Source organism: Pinus tabuliformis, chromosome 2_2 (assembly GCF_031772625.1).
Source record: "Pinus tabuliformis cultivar Carrire ecotype Pingquan chromosome 2_2, CPIR1, whole genome shotgun sequence".
Lineage (NCBI taxonomy): Eukaryota > Viridiplantae > Streptophyta > Pinopsida > Pinales > Pinaceae > Pinus > Pinus tabuliformis.
Genome location: NC_142300.1, coordinates 971,260,433 through 971,278,365, shown reverse-complemented (window position 1 = coordinate 971,278,365; position 17,933 = coordinate 971,260,433). Strand labels below are relative to the sequence as shown.

The 17,933-nt window shown below is 35.2% G+C and overlaps 1 pseudogene; it reads right to left on the bottom strand.

Moving 5' to 3' along the window:
- Positions 1-2,968: 2,968 nt before the first annotated feature.
- Positions 2,969-17,933, bottom strand: part of LOC149196481 (kinesin-like protein KIN-14R) — a 91,776-nt pseudogene continuing 76,811 nt past the window's right edge.

The window sequence follows — 17,933 nt, the reverse complement described above, 5'->3', positions numbered from 1 at the left end:
ACCTATCTCTTATACAAAATATCATTTAGAAAGAAAATTGTCCAACTATGTCATCTTTCACACAGATGCACTTCTTTTGCATCTCACCCTCTGAACAGATAATGATTAAAAAAATAGTTTAACCAAAAAAACAATGGAGTTCCCAATAACATAGTGTTGTTATACAATAATTTAGTCTCGATTCGGGTTTTAAATTATCCATGGCTTCTCATTTTGTTCATGTCTATTATTTTTAGGTTAATCCCATTAAAACCTATGACCTGAAAAACCGAAAACTCCATAAATAAGAATATAGAAAAAAAGATTAACCATCATTAGGTATTTTTTCATTTATGTAGAGTGAAAAGAATAAGAGGGATCTACAATGAAGAGTGTAGACTTAAAAACGTGATTTGTTCATCCATGATTGGGAATCTGAAAAAATATATTATTTATCTCTATGAGGACCACACTAATATACTGGAGTTATCTATGTAAAATTTAATACTATTTTTCTATTTTTATTAACTTAATTTGTAATGGGTAATTTTGGAAGACTATTCTAGCCGAGACAGGGGATAAAATCATTATCGTTATTATTCACTTGATATCAAATTATTCAAAATTTCTGCATTATAGGAATTAAGGAATATAATTTTTTTATTAAAAATAAAAAAATTCATAAATAAAATTTATTTTTGATTCTATTTTTATATTATAATATAATAAATAATAAAATAATAAAATAATAAAATAATAATAATTTAGTTTAGGTAAAATTTGAAATATAACTAAATTTAAAATAAAAAATTCACAAATAAAGTTAATTATAGGTTCTATATTGTGAAATAATAATAAAGTAGTGATATACTTCATGCAAATTAACAATATATTTATTTTTCTTATCTTAAGAATTTATTATTAAAATATATTTATTTTTTTTGTCTTAAAATTCCAAATATGAATTTAAGCTTTTTTATTTCTTTAAATGGTTCATATTATCATGTTCATGGAATATTTGTACAAGACATATACATTTAAATGACAACTATAGATCTTGACTTTTATAATGTCAAGAAAATTTAATATGTGATTTCTCCGTAGCAAAGGTGTTTTAACTATACTCTCAATGCTGTGTAAATCTAAACTATCATCAATAACAAAAAAGCTTTAATAATAGGGACTATAGTAAACAATATGTGTATCTAAAATAAATATAAATATAAATTTTGAAGTAATGTATTTTAATTTATATTTAGAGATGAATCCATGTGTATCTAAAAATAAATATAGATATAAGTTTTGAAGTATTGAATTTTAATTTATATGTAGAGATTTTAAAAAACATAAAGAAACTAAAAAATTGATCAAATTGTCTAATCTAAGTGCTATTTGAAATAGGAAAATTGAATCTAATATAGTTTTGTAGTTTTGTTTGAAACCGACAAAAAACATTTGTATTAAAAAAAAAAGAATGAGGGAACAACATGATAAAGATGTAATTAAATAATTAAAAGTGTCGAAAATTGATAATTTAGAGAAAATAGTTTTATTATAAAACATGCATTCAAAAAGGATCGAACTAGCCACAAATATCAATAAACTTATACACCATACAACTATTTCTCAAAAAGATATGAAGCATGGTGTAGATGCCAAGGGAAACTTCCTGAAATTTGGTGTAGCTATTTATAGTTACTAGTGGTTGCTTTTCGACCTTTTCTGCCATCTACATGATGGGGTATTTGTTTGAACTTTTGTCTTATAAACAACAAAGAGATTAAATCTCTTGTTATGCAAAAGTTCCACAAGGGTATCTGTGATAAGGAGCTAGGAAGAAAGAAAATTTACTATATTGACGTGTTTAATCCCACTTATAGTCATTATCCAAAAACACACATAGAGGCCAATATCTCTTGGAGAGCCAAAATTTGTATTGCTTAGTTAAGGACTAATTCTCATCAACTCAGTTGTGAACGAGGGCACTAGAAAAGGCCAAAAGAAGTGTGGGATGAAAGATTATGCATTTTTTGTTCTTTAGGAAAAGTGGAAACAGAAAAACATTTCATTTTACAATGTGAAGCTTTCAAAGACACAACTAGCTCTTGGGATAATCTATTTAGCTAAATATTTATAATGAGCATTTATTTCAAAGGTTCACATAAAAAATGTCAAATATATCAAGCATATGAAAAAGCAATCTATTTCCTAAACTATCTTTAAAATAATTTTTTTTTTCTTTTTCCTTATCAATACACCTAATAAAAAATAATATGAGTGGAAAAAAACTAAAAAGCACCTGACACACGGAATTGCTTTTGAAAGCATCTCTTTTTGAGAGACTTTCTTGCTTTTCATGGATCACAAAATCTTGGTCAAATAGCCATGATTTTAATTTAGTGAATTTTTATTCTTTCATTTATTTGACATGGTTTTGTCTTAAACAATAGCATGAACTGCGACTACGGAGAATCTTGTGACCAGAGAGATTTGACAATGAAACTTGTATTAAATGAGAGGGTTTAGTTATTTTTTTGCTGTCTTTTTTTAATTTATTTTGATACTAGACAACAATTATATAAAATTAAATAAAATTAAATATTGGTAAATGCTATAAACATCAATCACTTATTAAAAAAAAATTAAAATTAAACATGAATATATTATTAAAATAAAGAAATTACAAAATTTAAATAAATTATAAATTTATTTTAATTTATTGTTATTGTTAATTATAGAAAGACAGCTTTGAGGTAATTTGTAAATAATTTTTACAATATTATGAATTAATATTATTATTTATCAACATATCATTCTGAGGCCTCGGAAGGATTTTGAAAGAACCCTAGCTCTGCAGCCACCACCATAGTTTCTCAGATCGCCCCTGCCGCGAATGGAATCGAGCACCGCAGGCACAGATCAAGGGATATATCCCTCACTGCAGATGCACAGGATGCTCATTTTGTGAATGTTGTGGCCGCAAACAAGATTACTCGCGCGGATCTCTTTGCAGAGTGCCCTGGAGTAGCACGGCATCAGCTCCCCGCTTTTGCAAAAAACTCATGGAGCCATCCTCAGCCTGTCGGCGCAGCAGCCAAGGGCGCTCCAGCAGAACCCCACGCAGCGTATCCACTGATCTTGGATACTGGGAAGGAAAAGCCTGCTTCGATGGGCGGTATGCCTCCCCCGCAAATGAGGCAAATCCAAGATACGAAAACCAATCTTCACGCATGCAGCCTCTCTGCACAGATCTGCAATGGAAAGAGGCATTCAGACTTTTCTGCATCATTCCAGATACAAATCAAGCTCATTACAGGCAAAACTATGCTACAATGGGTTAACCAGACGGATCTAGTGCAGAATCTCAAGCATACACTGAGCATCAAACTGGGAATCCCCTCTGCAGCTCAACGGCTTCTCCATGAAGGTAAACAACTTGAGGATCCCTATCCCATTTCTTTTTTCGGCATTGAGAAAGATGCATGCATTATTTTAACCCTTCGTTTGAGGGGAGGAGCTGCTGGAGAGTCTTCCTCAGCTAAGGCTTTTTCTTATAAAGATGCAGTCCATGCTAATAAGCCTGAAAAGACAGATCCGCCAGTTCAGGCTCCTCCCAAACCCTTTCTGGTTGACAAATCGGAAGAGGTCCCCTCTGTTGAGATCTCTTACCCTGACTTAGCAGATGACACCCAGCAATTTGCTGAAAGGGCCATCATCTGCAGATTCAATGGTCTCTGGCCACGCTCAAAGGATCTTTATGACTGGATCAAGGACACCTGGACTCACCGATGCAAGATTTACTTCTGTGCAAAGGGATATTTTATAGTGTTGTTCGACAATCTCGAGGACTACAAAGAGGCCTTAGAAGAAGGCCCTTGGTTCATGGGTTCGGCAGGCCTCTTCTTAACTCCATGGTTCCCAGACTTTGATCCAGCTTCTGCAGTTATCACAAAAGCCCCTGTCTGGATCAGACTTCCAAACCTCCCAATTCACCTGTGGCGCACAGAGGTATACAGGCAAATAGGCAACACTTTGGGTTGCTTCTTAATGGGAGATTACAAGAGGGAAATGCAGGGTCTTTACACATATGCCAGAATTTGTGTGGAGCTAGATTTAAGCAAGGGATTGCCAGAGCTAATCAATCTCAAGATCAAGGACTCTGTTTGGACTCAGCTTCTAGACTACGAGAACACTGCCTTTCGGTGCCGCCATTGTCACCTTACAGGACACCTGCAGAACTCCTGCCCATCGCTGACAGCAAGATCGAAAAAGGGATTCAACGCAAAATCCAAGCCCAAGCGTTGGGCTCCCTGCCCTCCTCCGCCGACTGGGAGCCCCAACTCCCCAGGTTCGAAGGATGGGGATAGCGATTCAGAACCAGATCAGGAGCCTCAGCCGATGGATCCTCCCATGGATACCATGGGCCATCCCCCGGACACAGCAATCGCCCTGAAGCGCAGCCATGAGTCCTCCTCAGAATCTGAAAAGGAATTCCAGATGTCAGAGTTTCCCAGTCTTCAAGTTGTCCTAGCTCATCCTCCCCAGGATGGCTGGACAAAAGTCAACAAAAAGAAAGGGAAAAAACAATGCGTTGTAGCTTCTACCCCCATGGGGTAAAGATCATTTGGTATGTCTGTGATTACATGCTATCTGCTGTTGCCATTAGTTTAAATCTTTTCACCGGGACCGAGGTTGATGGATACATCATTTCCGGTCTGCCGGTCTCTTGCTTTTCCTGATTGTACTATATTTTCTACTTAATAGAATTAGTCTTTACCGAGAAAAAAAAAAAAATATTATTATTTATCAATATCATAAGTCTAAATTTTCATATAATTTTTTACAAAAAGTCAGAATTATTTGGAGACAATGAACTTTTGATTAGTCAATACTACTAAAAATAATGTAGAATATTCTGAATTTAAGTCTTTATCATTATTAAGCATAAAGATTCACTTCCACTTTAGTTTGATATTCTTAATTTGTAAATAGGTTTTTTTACAATATCATAGGCTAATACCATGTTAACAAATGCCCAAAAAGCCAAAAGTCATTTCATATGGTACTTGTCCATATAACTTTTTAAAAAGTTAATGACTTTAATTATAAAAAAAACTATGACTTTAATTAAAAAGGTAAAAAGGACATAACTATTTTGGAAAAAAATCTTAATTTTTGATTTGTATATACTATTAAAAATATTTTTAAATGTTCTATGGAGGTTAAATCCTTACCATCCACTTAATAATTATTAATAATTAAATTAAAATTGTAAAATTCTTATTCCAAAAAGGACACCCCTACCCCTAATTATCTATAACTAAAATAAAACATAATACCCTATTGCAAAATAAATTAAGATTTGAAATCCTACTCCAAAATAGATATTCTTATTGGCACAATAAATTGGTCATCCAACTTTTAATACAATTGTTCATGAAATAATTGTTTAATTCACAATTTTGAAAAAAAATCATATAATTAATTTATATGTAAGATATTTAATGTGTATAAATTTAATAAGTGAAATATGCCCTCTTAAAACTCTCTAATTAAATTTCAGAAAAAAATTATTTAATAATATATTTTGAAAAATACATGAAATCTTTAAATAAAACTAATATTTTCATAAATTGAATTCAATCTATTATATTTTAATGATAATATTGAGATGTTAAAATCATGATAAACACACATTGAATTATATATATATGTGTGTGTGTGTGTGTGTGTGTGTGGAGTATGCTCTAAGACTGATTTGGGTGGATTAAGATATTGTTTTCATGACACGAGTGAACAAATGGTCTCTTATAGACCACTAGCTAATAATTCTAGGTTTTCTTTGAATAATAGTGTTGAGTGAGCTTGCATTCATGGATAATAGTCATGGATCTTTATGCCCATTGCTAATTTAAAAATTCAATGATAAAAAGTTTTCCCGCATTTAAAGGATGACAAACTTAAATCTACATTACAGCTAACCAATTTATTAGATAAAAGAAAAATAAAACTATATTTTATAATTAATTTAACTATAAATAAATAAATAAATAAAACAAAAATAATTAATTAGGATACATTAAAATTTATTTGTCTGTCTTATCCCAATCTTCAACATTTTTATGAGATTATGTAACCATTAAAAAAACACAATTTTATATTTAAATTTTAGTGGGAAAAAAATAAAAAAATTACCTAAACTATTATTCACTTAAAAATTGTTGCATTCTGTTATTGATTATAATTCTCTATCTCCATTCTAGCACGCACAAGAAACCTTGCGACCTTCAACTCTAAATCGTAAGAATGCCAAAGTCAATTGCAAACATAAAGCTGGTATATATTTCAATATAAAACCTTCGGACTCCATAGTAACATAAAATACAAGCGGTATATAATTGGAAAAGGAGATAAAAAGCTATTTTTGAAATTGTATCAACCTCCGAGCACCTCAAGTTTGCTGACAATCGTTTGAAGGTGTTTGTTATTCTGTTGTACATAACTATATTCTCATTGCTATTTTCTGATAATAAAATTAATAATGATTTTGATGTACAACCCAAGTGAAGGTGCGTTATTTGGACAACGCTTTGCAGAGACATTTCTATTGGGAAAATTACAGCTTCCCTCTGCCCCCCATATACAGTAGATAAAATCCTCCAAATCTTTAAAAATTGTAACTAAACCTCACACAAATAATGAAAAGTTCGATGTGCCATGGAGCTTCGAGACTTTGAAAAGTTAAATAAAAGAAAGTTGGGTGGAAAATATATAAAATTTAACTAATTGATCAAATAAATAATAGATAAGTACTTCGATAAACACACATATTGATCAAATAAACTAGCTTGTTAAACAACTATTCATATATCATATAATTTAATCAGTGAATTTAAACTACACTCCTTGTTAGATGGAAAGTGAGATGACAAAACGATGAACGCAGACTTTCCAATACTTCATAATTGAAGAAATAGTATGGGCAAATAGTGACATCTAGAGAGCGTGGCCTTTGCAGTACTCCATAATTGAAGAAATAATAGGGGCAGTTAGGGACATCTAGTGACATCTAGAGGTCAATGCTAGAGAACAAAGCTGGAGACTATCAAGAAAGAGGAGAAAAAACTCAATGCTTTCAGCATTAATTTTTCATTAATATATATATGTGTGGAGCAATTGGTATTTATTTCTTGTACATGAGTTTATATGGTTTTATAGCTGCAACACTCATCTATTTTTGATTTATTTTTTTAATAACATTTTTGACAGGAAGGGTTGATATTGGCTTTTAATAACAAATTATGAAGAAGAGTAACACTCACTTGTGTTGGAATTGAAAGGCAAGCATTTTTTTAATAGTTACTTATTTTTTGGGTTGTAGGCTTTGAGATTTCCATGCAAACCATTGTCAAATATAATTATCATATGTAGATTTATAGAATTTACTGGGAGGACTTTTCAAATATATGCAATGGGTGAGTTCAAACTTAACATCAAGGGTCATCAAAGAGTAGTGAAGATAGGTCTTTTAGTAGATCTTAGAAAGAACGGTCTCTGGAAACATTCTGATTACAAAAGTTTAATGTCTTCTAAGTTTTTTCAGACAGTATGTAAAACAAAAATAGTATTGAACGCTTGATGAAGAGGAACCAACAGATCCGGTTTCCCATATGGGTGGATTGAGGTTCCTTAGTATGTATTTTTCAGTTTGGTGTAGATAATAGAAATTCCCTAGCTTACAAAAAAAAAAAAACACTTAGCATCAAGGGTTAATAAGTCTACCAAGTTTCAAATGTTGGCAAGAGTTGGTTCATCGAAAGTAGTTGAAGGTTGAGCGACCACAATTTAAAGGTGTAAACCTTTATGTAAAATAAGGCTATGATGGTAAATACTAGTGCAGATGGACCTTATGCATGATAATTATTTCTTTGGATAGTGTCCTTGCATTCCACAATCCAAAATAGAGACACCTTTGGCATGGTCTTGAGTGAGTGGAATTTTTGCCTATGTATGATAATTTTTAAGCAATTGCAACCAAATATTCATTATCTCTAGGGCTAGTTTGTTGTAAAGGCGGAGTGGAGAAACCTAAATTCACACAAAAAATACACTTCTATTCATAAAAATTCTCTCATACAACCATCCAATGAACTACGGATCTTTGCTCCTTTGGCCTCATGTTTTTCCTCAAATTACAATCACCTAACCACATGTATATAAGGACCTAATTTACTAAATATGGAATCATGTTATTTCTAACTAGACTTGACTTAACTGTATCTAACTTGTTGATGCAAAATCACTCTAAATTAGAATTTCCCAAATATAGAGTGATCTTGAACTAACTCATGCTGACTCTCCATGCATTGCATGCATATGAGAGTAATTTACTACTATAAACAATCCCCCTTAATTACAACCATATGAATCAACATGACTCAACTATGCCTGCTATGCTTACAATATAAATTTACTCAATCATCACCGAGACATGTCTACTGGCCTAAGTCTTGCCTAGGCTTACAATGATTCAAATCTTTTACAATGTTGGATTTTGTTTTTTGTTTTTTCCAAATTTTAAACCCTCTAAATTGGTTTAGCTTCATCTTTATTTTCAGCTTTTCTTTCTTGCTAAACTCTCATGCTTGTTTGCCATTTGTTGCTACAGTTTCTTCTTGAATTTGCTTGTAAATGTTCTGAAAATTACCTTAGGCTTCTTGAGCATGTTATGACCCCTTTCTTCTTCAATAATCTACTTAGTTATCGATGACTACCATTTATGCTCACTATCATCAAAATTATAACCAAAATTCAATTGGTCATTATCATACACATGTGATGGCATAATATTAGCGCATAGTAAAATGTAATTTCTTTAAAACTCTAAAATTGAAAGATGTCTTCAACACTTTTCTCTTATTACTTGCAAATTTTCATGTCTTTCTCTTCACTTTCATCAGCAGGTACAACTACATTTTTCCTATAATCTAGACACTCAGAATCCCCATTAGTCTTACATGTAAAATCATAATCACTGTCGTTTTCCTCATTCACCATTTCATTTAATTATTTTATTCCAACTACTGATTTAAGACTGTCATCAATTTGTTAAATTTACTTCTCAATCCATTCTTCAATGAGCTTCAAATATGTATCAAATTTATCACTAACTTTTCTTTCAACTTCAACTCCCATTCTAGTTTGAACACTTGCATATTAAAAAATAATGTTGAAAACATCTTCATTATGCTCTATAGTGAGAGCTTTCTCCTCTCCCTTTTCCTTTTCTACCTCTTCAACTATATTGAGACTATCTTCCACTATTATGTAGTGAGTGGATATTCTCTTCAAAAAATCATCAATCACTTTATCCTCTTCTTAGCCATCAGTTGCTACTAGATCACACACTACTTCATAAGTAGTTCAAACTACTTCATAATTTGATGCTATAGTGGTATCTTCAACCTTAATTTCCTCATCAAACATGACACCTTCCATATTTCCCAGAGTAGTCCCTGTTTCAAAAAATAGATTATAACTATCATTAACAAAATTTTCATCCACTCTATGGTGGCATATCCGAGCATGAATGTTCTCATTGATATATTGACCAAGTTCATTAGTTGCGGTTTGATTCACCAATTCACATATCACTTTGAAATCATCGTTCACATGTGTCTCATCACAGTGGGATTCACCATCATCTTCACCATCCATGCAAATATGCTCTTGCTCTTCTTGATAGACAAAGGCTTCAACCTCTCTCTACAATATTTGTTGCAAATTCTTCATCCATATGCATGTCTACATAATGGGTTTCCCTTTTATAATCTTCATGGTGATCATCCACATTTGAGAGGAATTTTCCAAGCTTTGTTCTCCTCCCAAATTCTTGCTCATATACTCTCAAATATGTGGTTGACTTCTCTATTGATTCTTCAATAGATTGTGACACAACTTGCTACTGCATGCCACTTTTCTTTGAACTAAATTTTGCTTCTAGGATCTTCCACTCTTCCTTGGAAGATTTAGATTTTTATATGTTACACATAAAATTGTCATCTAATGTTTGTTTTTATAAAATCCAACACTAAAGAATCATCGATCTAGATCTTTTTACTTCATTTATGCATACAAAATTGCAATTAAAAGAGCATGTAACCACAAGTGCATACATATAAAAAAATAGGGAAATAAAAGGAAAAGAGAAAGAGAAAGAGGAAACAAAACTTGATAACAGAGTTCACACGATGTGGACTACGTCTCTAAGCTCCTCTCAAAGTGGGAAGCCCTTTTCATTCATCAGCAACAAAATCAAATGAATACATGGAAAAAATAGACCTAACACCACCACTTCTATGGATGGCCTCAAAATGTATAACTCTGCTGAAGAAACAGACTCACTAAGAAAATATCAGTTTGACTTTGTCTTCATAAGAATAGAGAAAATTCAAATTTCCATTTCAACAAAAAAACTTAGAGGTAGTTAAATGAGGTGACATGGCACTTGTCAGTTAGCTAATTCATGTTGGGGAAGCTTGATTTTAGTTTAGTATTATTGATTTATAATTTGTAGAAATCTATTTTAGTCAAGTTGAGCTATGCTTAGTTAAAATAGTTCTAATTGTTAGATGAATTAGTGGAAGGTAAAGTTGTGGAAATGTAACTTCAACTGCACTCAATGATCAACTAGTTAACTAATAAATCATCCCAAAATAAATGACGCATACAAAGAATTTTATTTACCTAGTTGAGATGGAGATTCCAAGGCAGTGTACTATCAGTTTTAGGCTATTCCAAAGTGTATAGTTGGTGCATGAAGTCAAAATATAATCCTAGAGTAATTTCACAACCAAATTGAGGGAATTTCCTAAATAATAAGGGCTAATTTCCTCAAGGAACAATGCAAGGAAATATGAGCTGGTAGTGCCTGAAAATTGGCTAAGTGTTTGCCAGAGTTAGTCAGTTAGGTAGAGAGATAGACTATACACTTGTAGGTTTTGCTTAGGCTTGAGAAAGAATATGTATTCATTTCTATTCTCTAATTAATGCAATACATATAGGAAGGGGTTTTGAGCAGTTTTTTTCCCCTAGATAAATCTTTGTGCATGTGTGACGTTTCATCTTTCATGTCTATGATTTATGTTGTAGATCATTAATTGAATTCCTCAGAGAAGTAGAGTAGCTTGTGATTTCGTAAATTTTAAGAGAATTTCCAAATCTGTAGCCTAAATTTTACATGGTATCAGAACAAGATTTAGAGTAGAGCATAAACTTCTAAGTTTTTATTACAGGAGGATCAAATTTGCGGGATAAATTCTTCAGACATATAATGAAGGATTTTTATAGACTAGGACTTGAGTATTCCCTCGAGGGAAGCTCAAATTATGTTTCTTGGAAGGACCACATGGAGGCAGTTCTGGAATATATTGGATTGAAATAATTTATCGATAATGACATCTTGAAACTAGCAGCAGTATGTTATAGATATTTTTGGGCACTGCAACCCCAATCATAAATTTCCATAAAACAAGGGCTCTTAAGTTCCTAAAAGTGTTGTTCCAACCCCTAAAAGAACAAGGTCAACTGATTACAGCATCTCCAAGAAGTTCTCCATGAAAAACCACTTAGAACTAGTCAAAATTAGACGATCTCACTTGCTCCATGGTCAAAGTGCACTGCATCCCACCTAAATACACACGAGAGGTGTGATGCATACTGAAAGCCCTTCTACGGGGTGTGATGGGCGAGAGTGAACAAATGGCAGGGTCAATCTGCAAGGTGGAGGATCATGGAATCTTCTAGAAACTTCTCCTGTGACACTTGCCTCTCTGCATTCGCCCAGGGATGAGTAAGAGATCATCAATCTCCAAGTGGAATAAAGAACTATCAGAGAGAGGACACTAATCAAATCTCAAAAGCTGACTCACCCCCCTTGCAAACATCTATATATGGATCCCTCATCCCAGAGATCCAGAGGCTGGAATTTTGTATCTTGTAAGGAAGTGCTGCTGGTTTCTTGGTGTAACATCATAGTGTTGGGTGATCTAAGCTTTTCATGAGGTGAAGAAGGGCTTTCTTGTTGAGAGGATGATGCTGGGTCAGAACAATTGGTTGTAATCCTCTTTGCTATTCTTGATTATTAATAAAGCTATTCAAGTTTTCCTCCACATTCTTGTATGATTGATGATATATGCATTTGTGTGGTCAATATATATATGGTCCTATATTGTTTATGATAGTAGATCTATGTTCTTGGATAGTGTTATGCTGCTCTGATTCTACAGGTGCTCTTTGAAGCTGGGTAGACAAGGAAGCAAGTGGCAAAGATCTATTAGAAGGGAGAGGAATCAAGCAAGGAACCAAGCACAAGAAAGAGGTTAGTCTCCTTCTTTCCCCTCTTGTCTACTTCTCATAAAGGAAAACATAAGTGGTTTTAGTTTGTTTGTTTCTAAGGTAGCTACCAGCCTTAGTGCGACTAGCAGCTCTGCATAGACACTAGATTTCCCGATAACAAAATGGTGACTCGACTGGGGAGTGAATAGATTGTTTTTTTGTCTAGATTTGTTTGCTTTATAAACTTACAGACGGAGCCTGAAGTCAAGCCAACTAGCCTTCAAACTGCATTTGCTATGCAAGTGCAAAGTAGATCAATGTTGCTTCAGTCTATCTCCGGGTTTTGTTTATGAATTGAACAATTGGTTTGCAAGCTCTCTAATTGCCCTTGTGGTGGCTCTAGTAACCTCCTTAGATCTACCCCTGTGATTTATTTACTGATTACCACTTGCTCGGCCTAAATCCCTGAACTGAGCTACAAACTGTGACCCGGAACCCAGTTGAAGTCTCGTCCCTGGACCATCACACTGTCTCTTCTTTGGAATCTGGATTCATCGCACTTCCCGAGTGTAGTAGGTGCACTACATCTCACTTTCCCTGTGTTACAGGTGAACTGATCAGACAAGGCCTCTTCTGCTCTTAGATTTTGGTTTCTGTGTTCACTCTTTTCAGCTCTATTCAGGAGTTTTGTTGTCTGTAGTCAGTATACCTCTGTTGAAACCCCCTTCCTTTCCATTATTCCGCCTCCATTGTGTAATGAACTGTAAATGTTTTTATGTATTGTGATCCATTTTCAGTTCTCTTTACAAAGAAGTAGCATAATTTAACTGTCGTTTCTTGATTTGGAAGTGTCGCAAGTGTCATTTTCAGTCATAGAAGAGAATCTGATTGTTCTTGATAGTCGATTACACTGTTACTCTTGTATTTGATTTGAACTAGTAGTTTTTCAATTGTCAAAAGCAAGTTTTCAATTCCAAATCGCAAAGTGTCGTCATTGCCTTCATTTTGTCTTGAAAAGGAACTTGTTAGTAATGTCGCTTTAAAAAATAATTCAGATTTGTGCTTAGCTTTCTTTTTATCATCCATACATTAAGAAGGCTGAAAACAAATACATGCATGTGCATTTGCATTTAGACTGTTTGTTGGTTTGATTTAGGACAGTGCATATAGTGTGTGATCGCTGCTCTATGTTGAAAGAATATCGTCTCTCTTTCCTTAGTAGCTAGGATTTTCATTGAAAAAAAGAAGACTAAACAATTGTTTATCATCATAGATTGCATTTTAGGAATTGTACATCTACATCACGTGGTGAACCTGAAAGGAAAATTTCTTAAGCAAGATCAGCTGTAAAATAAATTTAATGAATCTAAAAATGCTTTGGAACCTAACGCACAACATTTAGAAGTCTAGGCTAGAGACGTATTCTGGCGTCGTAAAGCCTGGTAACTATTGTTTTCATTGTTGGTTGGGTGATTCCTCCACTTTGAGACGATAAGTGCCAGTACAGACTTGTGCTCCCACGTACCATCGAGTATATATTGGGAGACCACAATAGGCTTTATTCTTTATCCATAGGAAGTCGTGTCTGCCACCCTATCGATTGCAATGCACTGAACACAGCATTCGGGAAGATTGACTGCCATACAGTAAAAAGTATTCTGCAGTTTTGCGATTGGTTTGGTAATCCCTCTGTCTAGATTTCCAGAGTAGTCCCTTTCGTTCCTTTTCAGACTCCTTAAAGGAAAAGGTCCATCTGAGCACTTGCCACTTCAAGCTCATTAAAAATTGAAGGCAACTAGAGTCATCTTTTGTTTTTTCTTGACTCTTAAAAATTGAAAAAACAAGTTGTGTCAAAGCATCTAAAATTCATTTAATTCGGAAAAATATTTCCCCTTGATTTTTAGTTGATCGAGTAATCCGCAATTGTGGAAGAAAGTCAATTGAAACCCCGTCATTCGCAGAGGCTTACGAGTCAACCGTCTTTGTCTCTAGAATCAAAACTGTTATGGACAAAGCGAACTCGTTTAACTGGTTACAAATCCCTTGGTAAAGTTAGAACAAGTCTTCCAACACCATCGGAGACCCCGATTACTCCAAACATTTCTGGTATCCCTGCCTTTACAGAACAAGTTCCGCAGCCACCAAAGCATAGTAGAGCTGATCCTAGTGTGAAGGTAAACACTCGTATTACTGAACCAGGTCCATCTATAGCTGATTCAGAAGGTGTTATTCCCCAAACATCTCTCGATGCAGATTCTATACCTTCTTCAGCACCAGAAATATTTTACGGACTTGATGGTCTACCTCTTCCACCTGGTCTGATTGCTATAGAAGAGATTGTGGAGGATCATCCATCTAGTACTCCATCGCAATTTGGAGTCGGGATCACTCTATATCCTTCTTCATCATAAATTAGTCTACCGTTATCGGAAGCTACTCTAGAATCACTAGGGAATCTTTTGGATAGACTAGAAATGTCTGAACAACTGTCAACATCTAGGACTGTGTCATCCGACACAACAACAACATAACTTCCTGCTATCACTCCAACAATGTTCGTCGGCATACCATCTGTCTCAATTAGCTTTGAATCGCTAGATGGAACCCACCCAGGGGCTATTTCGACAGTATGGTCCGTTCCCGTTTGTTCATCCGGAATAATATCCGGGAACTCTTATGTTGAGTCTCAGAAAATTGATCCTTCACGATGTCAATTTTGGCAGTCTGGTCCTCAAGGACAAACAACTCCTTTGAGTACCGGATTACCACCGTATGGGGGGCAATATACCCTTTCATTGTCCCCTCTGGGAGGACAACCATATGAGAGTTCACAACAAAATTTAGGTTATGTTGGAATTACATCTAGCGGTTGGGTGCCAATACTGACTCAACAACAAAGAGTTGTATATTCGATGCAACAATGTTTACCTATGTCAAATATACCAACTATGTTGGCTATTGTGACAGTGTCGCAAGTACAAGCGTTGCCTGTTGTATGCCAACCTCAGGTTTCTCAGGTTGTAATGCAACAGCCTCTCGTCCCTGCGACTCAACCACAATCGCCAACTAGTGGAATGACACAGGCCCAAACGGGTACAGTTACCCCTCATCTTGGTCAAACGGTCAGTATTGGACAACAACACATGGCTTCACAACCATGGCTAGTGCAATACCAATAACCGCAATTCCAACAAGTATACCAAGGATCTGAGCAACAAATCTTTGCGAATAATGGGCAGTCGTATATTCAAAATGGTCAAAATCAACCATTCTACAATGGTTATACCCATCAACCTTACCAAAGTTACCAGCATCAAATGCATTATGTTGGTATCCAAAGACCAACTGCTCAGGAAATTCCATCCTATCCTGGGTATGCTTCGCCAAACCTGAATCAGCAGTTACCCTTCGTGGAAACTTTAGAGTTACCAGATCTAGATCGACTAACGAACGATCCAATTGCTTACACCCCTTGGCGGCGAGCGATTCCGCATAAACTTCCGTCAAATATTCCTAAATTTAATGGAAATCCGGGTGAAGACCCATCAAATCATGTGATGACATTTCATCTGTGGTGTTCATCAAACACCCTAAATGATGATCCGATTAGGCTTCACCTTTTTCAGAGGACGTTAACTGGTCCGGTAGCAAAATGGTATATCGAATTACCTAGAGCTTCGTTTGACAACTTCAATGCCCTAGCCACAACCTTTTTAACCCATTTTCAGTTACCCATAAGGTACGAAACGGGAATAGAACTTCTTACCAATTTCAAGCAAACAACGACCACTCACATATCCGATCATATTCATGAGTGGCGACGTCGTCGTAGAATGGTAAAAACATATGTTCCCGATCAGCTTTTAGGTGAATGGTTTATTAAGTCATTATTACCTTCCATTACAGAAGATGTGGAAAAAGGAGTTGTCGTCACTGAAGAGCAAGTTATTGCTCATGCGCAGTATTTAGACTTGATTTATACTAAGTCTGGCATGCTCTACGATAAAATCCCAGACTGGAATTTTCCGTTCCTCCTCCTCCTAAATCGAACAATGACTCTCATGCCGGTGATGGCATGATTGGTACGACAGACACGAAATCAAAAAAGGCTACATCTAAAAAGGCCCGTAATATTTCTAGTCAAAATGAAAAAGAGGAACTTCTCGCCTCGAAAGTAAATCCTGTCTCAACTGATAAAGGCAAAGAAACCAAGCAACCAGGAGGCAAGAAGAAAAGCAAAGGGAAGAAGAAGAAGCATGAGGAATCATCACCTGAAATATCTTCTGCAAACCCTTCTGGAGATAAGAAACCAAATCGTCCATGTCTTATATGTGATGAGGATCATTGGATAAGAGATTGTCCATATAAAGCTGAGATTAGAAAATTCTTCAAGAATTCAAAAACCTCGGTGGTATTGACTGATCCGTTTCCAAATCCAGGAACAAATCTGGTTTCTAGTGACAATGCTTCCCCGTCCCAAGTACTGATGTTGTCGATTTCAAAATAGAAAAATGATGGTTTGATAATGACAAGGAATAAAGATTACGGGAATCCACAGCCGTCGAACAGCAAGGATAAAGATCAACCTAGTAGTTCAAAAAAAACTTTGACGGAAGTTGCGCCACCCATCATTCAAGAGCTAACAATAAAACCGCCAAAGGGAGTAGTACACAAGTCGACAGTTAATCCTCATGCTAGGGCAGCACAACATTATAATATAGTGGAATATTTGGCCCAATCGCCATCCGCTATGTCAACGCTTGAGGTACTGCAAAATTTCCCCTCCCAAAAGCAGGCTTTATAATCAGAAATAGGTGGGATTGACCCAGAGGATTCTAATCTTGTGTCCTTTAATCACAAAGGATATGTTCCTCAGTTACCAACTCAACTAGCTTTCCTCATTCAAGTGAAAGCCCTCAACAAAACTGTTCATCGAACAATTATTGATGAGGGGGCATCTACATGTATTATGTCGATGAGTTGCTGGAAAACTTTAGGATCTCGAATCTTGTCACGATCTTCGACGACATTAAAAGCATTTGATGGGTGAACATATACCCCATATGGGATTCTAAGTAACTTGCAAGTTGAACTGGGGGGGAAAACAGTAGAAATAGATGTTGAAGTAATCGATGGAAACATCAATTACAACATCCTACTGGGAAGGCCCTGGATATATGCTATGGCTGCGGTTGTGTCGACCTAATTTAGGAAGATTGCATTTCCTTTTCAAGGAGGAACTACAATCGTTGACCAACAAACATTTCTCCCCAATAGTTCCCAAGTTACGGGAAGGATTCTGATGATCCATGGAAGCCCCCATTCGCTTCAAAATATCGAAGTAGGCCTACTAAAATACCCTATATTAATGGGAACTTTTGCACTCCCACCTCCAACCAATCTCGCGGAAGTGGCGACGGTAGGAACCTACAATATGATATCTTCGATTCAAAACATCTCAGAAAACAATATTAACATGGATCATCTGTAGGTATTGCCTCCAAGTTTAATAGAAATATTGTAGCAATCAATGTTTTTGGCATGGGAGGCAGACCCAAATCAGTGCTCATCAAGTGTTTGGATAGATAGGTCTAAGGAATACGGCACCCCTTCAGATC